This window comes from Sparus aurata, chromosome 15 (assembly GCF_900880675.1).
Source record: "Sparus aurata chromosome 15, fSpaAur1.1, whole genome shotgun sequence".
Lineage (NCBI taxonomy): Eukaryota > Metazoa > Chordata > Actinopteri > Spariformes > Sparidae > Sparus > Sparus aurata.
The window spans coordinates 27,691,664-27,702,370 of record NC_044201.1 but is presented as its reverse complement, the minus strand read 5'-3'; the positions used below and the strand labels follow the sequence as shown (position 1 = coordinate 27,702,370).

Genomic DNA, 10,707 nt, shown 5'->3' with positions numbered 1-10,707 from the left:
GTCAAGTTCGGGGGCTTGGAGTTGAGTTAACAATGGCTGGGGGATAAAAAACTGTTTTTGAGTCTGTTTGTTCTCGTGTTGAAGCACCTGTAGCACCTTCCAGAGGGCAGCCGTTCAAAGAGATGATGTCTTGGGTGGGATGATTCTTTGAGGATACTGCTGGCTCTGCTGAGGCAGCGGGAGTTGTAAAGCGTCTTTCGAGGGAAGGAGGTAGGCAGCCGATAATTTTCTGAGCGGGTGAAATGACCCTCTGGAGCGTCTTCCTGTCTGCTGAGGGGCAGCTGGCAAACCTCGCAGAGATGTAATAGTTCGGTCTGCTCTCAATGCAACGGAGGTAGCAGCACCACCAAAACATTCTCAATCAAGTTGTGCTTCCTGCAGATCCCGTAGAGTCGCTGCTGGACCACTTTCCACACGGTCCCTGTTGACGTGGGGAGGATCTGGATCAGGTTTTTCCTCCCGTGATGAGTTATTTCGTCATTGAAGCGATCACAGGACGCTCTTTGAACACCACCTTGTCAGCCTTTGAACTTCATCTGTGTATACCGCCTCATGTGCCCTTGAGATTAACACCCCACCACTCTCATGTCATCTGTGAACTTGATGATAGCTTTGTCAGAGTGGGTGGTGGTGCAGCGATATGTGCAGGGAGTGTTAAAGGGGGGCTCAACACACAGTCCTGTGGAGAGCTGTGCTGAGACTGGGGTCGGGGTCGAGGCTGCACTTCATGCTCAAACAGGGATTCTCAAACTTAATACTCAAAGGTCCGGATATTACTTTTATTGGAGGTCAAGGGTCCACAACGATTGGAAATAGCATCACATCTCTAACGTGGGACCTGTTCAGCAAGAATTCAGTTGAGTTTGCTTGTTGATCTGTAGAAATTTAGAAATTATTGGGATATTTTTTAATTATTTCTTAATCACAAGTGCTGTAGTGAAAGAAGAAGAATGAAAAAGAGGAATGTTATTACAGATGTAACCGTTTTATTTCATCCGTCCGTTTTAAACGACCTTCGTGGCCATTCATGCACAGATGTCTTGAGTTTATAAGCTGCACTTGAATGCACCATGACGTCACTGTCTGCGTCCAAACTCCGACACAGACAGCAAAGCAACAAAGACCCTCAGCATAGATTTGATTACATTATTGTTTTTGGTACAAACATTTGCCACTGTGGCGGATTGCCTAATGAGATTTTCTTGCCAAAACTGGGAAATAAATCCAAATTTGATGCTCTGCAGACTCTGACTACAACTTTCCAACAAATTCATACTAGTTTCAGAAATGGTGTATTATATAAACAAGGCGTATTATGTATCTCTGATTCAGGAGCTGATAGAAAATTCTCCGGTGTCGACACATGAACTCAACAGCACCAAAAGGCAACACTCTCTCACTCGGAGAAGAGTCGGAGTTCCCTGTGTATTTTTTTGGTTTTTCCGACATGTTCTTTAAACTTGAGTCGCAGAATAATACAATTTTAATCTTAACCAAGGTTTAAACCATAAATACATCATGACTTTGAGCATGTTGGTGCCCTGCTGATGCCCTTTCTTCACTGCCAGGAGGAATTTCTATGGTGCAATATTGCAACATTCACAGATATCACGTCATTACAGCCAAACAGGAATGTTGTCCGAAACTACAAACTGCTTTAAGGTGTGAAAACACGTGTGTGTTGCTGGTGAGTAAATCTACTTCAGACGCCACCAGTAAATTTGTTTTCTTTAGTACTTCTTGCTTGAGCATATTAAAGAACTAATAAGGAACGGTAAAGTATTTCTCACTCACTGGTGACTTTAAGTTGACGTGAAGTGGTGCTGTGTTATCAGGAATCTACACCAGCAAAGCAAACACTGAACAAAATTAGAAATCCTTTTTTTTTTTTTTTTGCAGTAGATTTAATCAAACATGGATCGGTGGCGGCGGTGGCGGCGGTGGTGGCGAGCTCTCCCTCTTGGCAGCGTTTCATAATGAACCAGCAGTATTTGTTCGGCTGTCAACCTGTAGTAAGTGGCACAATTAATCAAGCTTATCTTTGTAACGTCAGCTTTAATCAACATTGCTTGGCATGTTCGGTGCCCTTTGACATCATCTGCATGCAGCAGTCAGCTCTCTGCTCTGAGAGACAGCTGTGGATATAATAGGTCGCGCACAAAACCACTCACACACACACACACACACACACACACACACACACACTTGCACCTGCAGCACATACAAATATACAAATCACAAGTTAAACATGTACTTTATACACATGTGTCTCCACCCACACACATGTCTACGATGTAAATCCTGTAACTTACTCTGAATTTGCATCAAGCATACATACATACATACATAAATCCATATTAATACAGTTTAAACCGACACACACCCACACGATCCATACAGGCAGACAAAGTGGAAACAAAATAAAAGGAGAAGAAAGCACGAGGGAGGAGTGAAGTTGAGGAGAGCTGAAGGAGGAGCAGGACCACGAGGGACGGAGAGAACAAGTAGAGATAAAGAGACAAAGACAAGCAGGGAGAGAGGTGTGTTGGCTCTCTCGTGTGTGTTTCCATGGAGAGAAGCAACACACACACTGAGACTGCGGCGGTCTTTCTTTATCAGTTCGGTGTGTCGCATGTTAATAGAAGTAAAACAGCAAAAAACACGGCAGACTGCCAACAAAATGCAGCGCAGATTGCTGAATGTATGCACTGCATGTATCTCAGGTACAATCAATTCACAGTTACTTATTCACAAACAGATAATACTCAAATATCACACAGATCTTTGTAAAGTCTAAAAAACAAAAAAAGATGGTCGCTATTTTGTACTAAACTGTAAAAAGATCAATATCATTTAACTGATCAAACTATATTATATAACCAGACTTTCATATCTGGAGGTGGAGGGGATGGTGGTGGAGTTCAGCAAGAAACTCTCCAAGCCAATAACCACAGTCACAGACACATAACATTGTGACATCGCCAGCCATGTTTGTAGCGACTGAAGTGGGCATATTAAGCCAAAACATGCTCTTTTTCTAACCCAGCGTACGTGGATTTGTGCCTAAACCTAACCAGATCAATGGCACAGTGCTGCCATGGCATAAAAGTGAACATTCAACCTTAAAGTTGTAACACAAAGACATGTAAAGTTTCAATATATCCAAGGGTACCATTTATTCTGGCAATTGTGTTTTGTTTCTTTTGATCATTACACGGCTCTTTTTAATGCTGTAGAATGCTCCATTCACTTGAATGGGCCTTCCCAACGTTCGGCGGTCAATTATTTTCGTATAATTGACTGTTGCTAAGCATATTTGACCGTCGTCAAGGAAAGTGGCCTTTTTGCCTCTGATTCATGTATTTCGTAGCACTCCGCGCTCTAAAATCTTTGCTCTGCAAGTAGTCCGGTCACTTTTCACCGCAGCGTCTTCGGTCAGCTGATCTGTTGTCTACTTCATATCGGAAAAAAACGTACTCCTAGGCCACTAGTATGGATGAGTTTCACATTAACTTTAATATTTTTGGAAAATACGGTGATTTTGAGTCATGGCAAAAGGCTGAGTTGTCGTCACCGGTCAAGAAAAGAAAAAGAGAGGAAAGCAGCGAAGAGGGAGAAGCGAAACGGCGTCGGTTTGGTGAACTATATTTCTCTGCTGAAAAACACTGTGAACAGTAACAAATAAATTGTAAAAAGACACACTGTGTCAAGTTTTTTCTCGTGTTGGCAAGTAACCGTGTAATAAGCGGGATAATGTATAGAACGGTCACTATCACTATTTGATTGGAATCATTTCTACAGGACATTACGTATGAATGAGCTGACTTTTATGTCAGGAGGTGGAGGAGATGACGGGCTACACGCCAGAGATGATGGTTGACAATTACAAGATGTTTTTGTGACAAATAAAAGCATTTTTCTTTGTGCCTGAACCCGACCAGATCATGTGTTGATCTGTATGAAGTGCTGCCATGAGCAAAAATTGCAACCTGAACCTGAATTACAGACTCACACCTGATTGCTGATTACTTGGCCAACATCTTATTCTTCATTTGAGAAAGACATCACAGCCACATCTGGCTCATGCTTGGCAAAAACTGTCTGCCTTATGCCAGCGCTGGTTCTGTGCCAGCGGTGCCAACTTCAATTTCTGCCAGACCTGCCTGTTATGTGGTACTTGCCCCATCTCAGCATGTTGAAATAGACATCATGGTTTGCTTTGATGAGGTGCCAGAAAAAAAATAAAATAAAAAAGACTTTGAAGGCATCCTGTTTGCTCAATAAAAAGGAGCTCACGATTTTTTCCCGAGTCTTCCTCTTGGCGTCAGTTGGAGGAGATAACGTTGACTGACAGGCGGCCCGGTGGAAAGGTTGCTTCTGAGGCCCGTCACTCTGGGAGAGGCCTCCGAGCGCTACACCGCCTGGAAACCACTAGTGCTACGATAGGGCAAGCGTCCTGGGAGGCCTTTACTTCCTGTCTGATGCTCCGTCACTGCTCCCCGACACACACACATACACACAAACACACCTGGTAGCTGGGGGAGGAACAGAGATCACAGGAGGTGAAGCGTGTCGCAGCTGGAGCCGGAGCGTTCCTCTCCTGCTCCCATCACCCCCCCCACCCGACCTTTCTCCGCAACCTTTCCTTCTGACCTCCTGTAATCCTCCCACCTGCTACTCTTCCTCCCTGTCACCTTCCTCCCCCATCAACTCTCCTCTTGCTGCTTCACCCCCTGTAGCCCCTTTCTGTCATTTTCTCCCTCCCTCACCCTCATCCAACCTTGTCAACCCCCCAAGTATACCTGTCACCTTTCCATCTCCTCTCCTCCCATTCTGCTTTCACCCCTCAAGTCCTTCTCTATCAGCCTCTGCCCACCTTCCTCCAGCCACTCTCGGAAACCCCCCCTGCCTGTCACTTCACCTCCCCTCCGATCTCTCGTACGTCAGCCCTTCCCCGTCGCCCCCGCCGCCTCCTGTCAATCTACCACATGACCCACTTACAGCAAATCCTGCAAGCCCTTCCTCCGCTCGCCATCTCGGATCTTTCCTCTTTCCCTGACCTCTTTTTCAGTCAGCTGGTCAGCCAGCACACACACACACACACACACACCCTACCTACCTGTCAGTCCACCACCATGTCTTAACCTTTACCCATAAAAAGCCAATCGTTGCGGTAGAACAGTTGACTCTACTGGTTGGTCAGTTTGGTTACTTCCTGGTTGACGCAGGCGACACTTGCTGGGGGGATTGTTTAGTTCACAGGTTACCAAAGGTTAGACATGGATGTGTATGTTTGAAAGTACATTTTAAAGGGATATTCCGGTGTAAGTTTAATCCATGGTCTAACACACCGTGAAACTGTGTTAGACTCCCCCTCGAGAGATCAAGTTAGCAGACCGCTAATATACGGAGTTTTATCAACCTCAGAAACGACCGCACGACAACAATACACTGCAGTAAATGGATCCAAATATAAACCGCCACCAAAAAGCCACAAATAATGCTCAGAACAGCACCAAACTTCAGCAACAGTACAAATAGGGTCTCAGCACATAGTCCGGGGCATCTAACCTCCAGCTAGCTTAGCTAGATTTCTATTGGGAAGCTAAAAACAGAGTTCAACTCTCCTCCATCAGCTTCCGGGTCGGGGAAGTCCCGACGCGACGATTACCGAGTGCGGTTAGAAATGCTCAATTCTGTTCTTTTCCCTGTCAGCTCTTGATAATAACTGTTATAAACTGGCAGGTAAGACACATATGAACTTTGATTGCTTTTCCATGGAGTCATAATCATACATACACAAGCTGCTGCAGAAGAGTGGTAAATTTAGTCAGCTTTTCAGTAGAAATCCAGCTAAGCTAGCGGAGGTTAGATGCCCCGGACTATGTGCTGAGACCCTATTTGTACTGTTGCTGAAGTTTGGTGTTTAGACCATGGATTAAACTTACACCGGAATATCCCTTTAAATATTATTTACCTCCTATAAACACTTTAAATGATTCAAAAATACCACTCAGCATGAATAACAGCACTGTTTTTCATTTGCATTTCCACCACAGCTGGGCTACCTGCTTCAAAGGTGTGTCTTAAACTAATGATGTGCTTGTCCTGATCCCTGCAGTTCATCAACGCTGACAGTGTGGCTCAGCTAATTCAGTTAAAAAACACGTTTTATTTCCTAGAACTTCTTCCAAATAAAAGCCCCTTGTTATATATAGTCATTTAAAAGCTTTTACTATGAATTAAAACACCGACTCCAATAACATAAATAGATAAAAAACACCCTCGCTCATCCTTTTCTTTGAAAAATAGAGGATGCAAAGCATCTTACACAATACGACAAACCCATCACTATCATGTTTTGTACTGTGTCTCCAGTTCGGTTGCTGCAGCGAGCGCAGTCCAGCCTTTTTCGTGTGAAAACCAGTAAAAGCACCGAGCCACTCGCCAGTTTCCGAGCAGCGTTGTTTTTTTCTTTTTTTTTACTGCAGATATTTTCCCGAGTCATTTCAACCTTTTCCCCTGAATTCATGTCACACAGCCTTTTGTGGCCAGGCGAGTAGGAAACACATTTGAGTGCTGATTCTCTCTTTTCACCCGGCTTTTTTTTGTGACCGCTGCGGCAGAGAAAAGGGAAGCATGGAGGGCAGCTGGAGAGGCCATTAACTGCTTCCCTTTCACTCAAAAGGGACAGAAAGGAGGGTTGATTATGAGAGCTGGTGGACCATTTACTTTATTTGTTTAGTTGCACTGACACCATTACAGAAACATACAAAAAAAAATATTTTTTTCATTTATAATATGAGATGAAATGTAAAAGGATTTATTGCAGGAGTACGTTGTGTTCTAACAGCAGCTCCTCTGCTCTTCCTTACTATAAATGTTCCCTCTGCGGTCATTTAGAAACAGAGTTCTTTATTTAATGAATAATGGTGAATAATTAGGTAATTTGCAGACAGAGTCCATTCTCCACTGTCTGTATTTCAGTTTTTATATTCACTTTTTATACTTTTGTTGACAAAAGCTGTTATAGCCCTCAATGCACAGAGCGTTGGTAATAAGACGTGTGGCGGTTTATATATTCCTGCCGTAGCTTTATATTTAATTGACTGTGTGGATGTGAGGTGAAAACATCTAAATCAATTCCTGTCACGGCTGATTGCGTCTGCGTGCATCCTGTTTGTCACAACAACAGATAGAAAATATGGAGTGTCGTCCTATTTGGTGTGTAAAACACGCGTGTTAAACAGAAAATACTCAAAGTCTTTTCATGTTAAACAAACAAGTGTAACCAAGTTACTGAACAGCTGCTGTTTAACACTGTTTAGAATATTCTCAGCGTCATCATAAGACGGGTTGAAAAGTAAGAACTGAATAAAAAAACAAAAGTTCAGAATGGGTTTGACTTTGGCAGAATTTTGACATGACCTTTTCAGGCTTTTGTACAATACATGAACTGTCTTTTTTTTTAAGCAGGGAGCTGAGACACAAACTAAAAATATGCATGAGGAAGAGTACTCCTGCTGCATCTTAGCTGCATTTATGTAATTGTCATTGTTCCAACTATAAAACCGATGTGCATCACCAAATCCTGCAGACGAGCCTCTCGGTCTGCATGGCTATGTTTAAACTTTACGCTTTTTTTGGTTCAGCTTTCAATTTTGTCTCTTGTCAGTGTTGTGATTGTGTCTGGGTAAGGTTTAAGCACAAAAACCACCTGGCTAGGCTTAAGAAGAGATCATGTTTTGGCTTAAAATACCTGCTTTAGTTGCTATAAAAGCTGGAAATTCTCCCAAGGTCTCCCCAAAAAAATACCAAGTCTTCTCGTCTGTGTTGTCACTACCATCCCTTTTACCTCCCCATGTGAAGGTCCAGTCATAAATATGAAATGATATGAAAAATGTAAGACTGTCAGTGATTTGCTGATACCCCAACTGCCACCATCTTATCTAACAACTGGGCTAGTCAAGATTCAAAGGTGTTGCAGAAATAATTAGTCTGATTTAATGCATGTTTAGTTCTGTGTTTACAGAAAACACAGCATGAATATTAACATGCTTTACTCAAGCTGCAACATGCACGCAGGCATGTTTAGTAAGTGCACACTGTCGAGACGATCAAAACAGAACAATGCGAATGAAAAATTGATTGGATTTGTTTAATTGGTGTTAACAAATGTGTGACTGTCACAGAGCTTGAGGAGAAAACAAAGTGACAGGCGTTTGAAACACAGGCTGTGCTGATGTTGCGAGCTGACTCGCTGCTGCTCCGTCTTCACTGTAGGCTCTCACATCCAGTCCTGGAACTGAAATCACAGCTCTGTAGAATCACTTTTCGATGGCAGCTGGTCGAGAGGGCAGCTAATCAAGTAAGTGCAGTTTCGAGATGGTAATTCAACTATTTGTAAGTGTTAAAAAGACATCAGGACATTTGGATCCGTGTTTGAGGCAGTAAACCAGGTGTTTCCACCCCACATTTGTGTTCATGCCAACAAAAACAGATATTTTTTAAAAGACATCAGGAAAATTTCCATCCATGTTTTGTAGTGACAAAACTGGGACACCTCCAGCCTATTTGAGGCCAACCTGATGTTTGAAGAAACATCGGGACACTTCAGATGTTGTTTTTGGTGGATGAGCTGGTTGTTTTTGACGACACATATGGATATTTCCAACGATGATAATAGAGGAAAAAAAACAACACATATTTGAAGAGTCTTCTGGACATTTCCAGTGGTGTTTCTGGTGACCAAAGTGGATATGTTAGTTGATACATTGAGATATTTCCTACGGAAGAGGATTAAGGCCACATGTGAATTTTTTTTTTAGTTCTGACTTTAAAGTCAGAATTCTGAGAAAAAAGTCAGAATTCTGAGATTAAAGCCAGAATTCTGACTTTTTTCTCAGAATTCTGAGATTAAAGTCAGAATTCTGAGGAAAAAAAATCAGAATTCTGAGAAAAAAGTCAGAATTCTGAGATTAAAGTCAGAATTCTGAGAAAAAAGTCAGAATTCTGAGATTAAAGTCAGAACTCAAAATTTTTTTTCATGTGCAGACTTCTGACTTTATTCTCAGAATTCTGACTTTAATCTCAGAATTCTGACTTTTTTCTCAGAATTCTGAGAAAAAAGTCAGAATTCTGACTTTAATCTCAGAATTCTGACTTTAATCTCAGAATTCTGACTTTAAAGTCAGAACAAAAAAAAAAATTCACATGTGGTCCTAATCCTCTTCCGTAATTTCCAGCCACATTTTCCAAGACAAAACTAAATATTTTCAGTGAGATGCCAGGACATTTCCAGCTGTGTTTTGTGGTGACAAAGCAGCTATTCTGAGCCAAATCAGGATCATTTACTAACCCTAGCCAATGGGATTTTGTGCCTGAACTGAACCAGAGCATCAGCACAGCAGTGTGACAAGATAAAATTGAAAACTGAACCTTAGAAAACCCTGATATCATAAAGAAATATCATGTCTGTGTTTTGAAGCCCTTTACTGCCACCCTCTCTGGGGGTTTGGTTGTTCAGAGAGCAGATGTGTACTGTTGGATGGCGCAGACAAAAGCTATTTAACTTTATTTGGATTTTAAAGTTTTTCTGCCGACCTTTAAAATGAATCCAGTCTCTACTTTCTCTGCTCGCTCAGAGTTTTTGCTGAGTGTTTGTATGCAGCGTCGTGTTCCTCCTCAGTCTGTCCTGCTGTCTGCTGCTCTCTCTGCCTCAGTGATTCTCGGGCCTTCTGGCTATATGTAAACTACCGAGCATATGCAGGGCCATTTCCACGCTCTGCCTCTGACTGTCTGTCTCTCTTTCCCCCCCTCTGTGTTCATGCATAAGAACATGCATTTGTGTGCATCCATGTAGACAAACTACTTATGGAAATACCACTGCTCCCCTGCCTCCCATTCTCTCCCTGTTTGCTCTGCATGCACACAGGTGTCTCCTATTTAAATGCATCTATGTGCATTCAGACGTATCCGTCCATCTTTATGTCTTCTTCCACATTATTGCAGCTCGTTGAATATCAACTCTGCCCTTGGTAAGAACCCTGTACCTCAAAAATGCAAAGGAAATGTAGAAAACTGTGGTATTTTAAACCTACGTTAACACATTGTGTTGGTTTTACAGATATATTGGCTTTGGGCCTTTTATAATGACAGCCAGAATCTCACTATAAATGCAAACTTACCAGCACTAACTGTAGAGAATAGCTGGTTGAAAAAAGTAGAGAATTTAGCAGCCGATGAGCCAGATATTTCCCTCAGGAGTTAAACCAATTGGTGAGCAAATATTGAATTTCCAATCTTCAGGTGGACAATAACCTGATCCCCAAATGAATGCTGTAAATGTCATGTTAGCCATTATAACAGTATGAGGAGGTACATGCATTATGTCACAGCTGTGTGCCCATCAGCTTTTCATGGAGTGCCTCTGCCCCTTATTGGCCAAAATGTGGGTCAGAAGTTATGCTGGAGAGAGTAGTATTGGTAGCGTCCAAGCTGGCATGTCCAATGTAATCAATGCCAGCTTCTACAAGATGTACAGTATGTTCGATATTGGGGAACTGCTGCTCTTTGGTAGCTTTCTTTGGCTGCAGCTCGTCATTGTTGGTCCTAGAGTTTGCCTGGACGGAGACCTTGGACCCATCAACATGGGCAGTGGGGCTCAATAGGACCAAGTTCAGCTGTCAGCCTACAAGGACGATGGAG

At 42.6% G+C, this 10,707-nt stretch overlaps 1 long non-coding RNA gene across 1 annotated transcript; it reads right to left on the bottom strand.

Annotated features, from left to right (window-relative positions):
* Nucleotides 1-8,144: 8,144 nt before the first annotated feature.
* Nucleotides 8,145-8,814, bottom strand: LOC115597151 (uncharacterized). The gene is made up of 2 exons (XR_003987032.1): nucleotides 8,586-8,814; nucleotides 8,145-8,305 (listed from the first exon to the last, which is right to left on the bottom strand). It is a non-coding gene; the product is annotated as an uncharacterized LOC115597151 (long non-coding RNA).
* Between the last annotated feature and the right edge of the window lie 1,893 nt (nucleotides 8,815-10,707).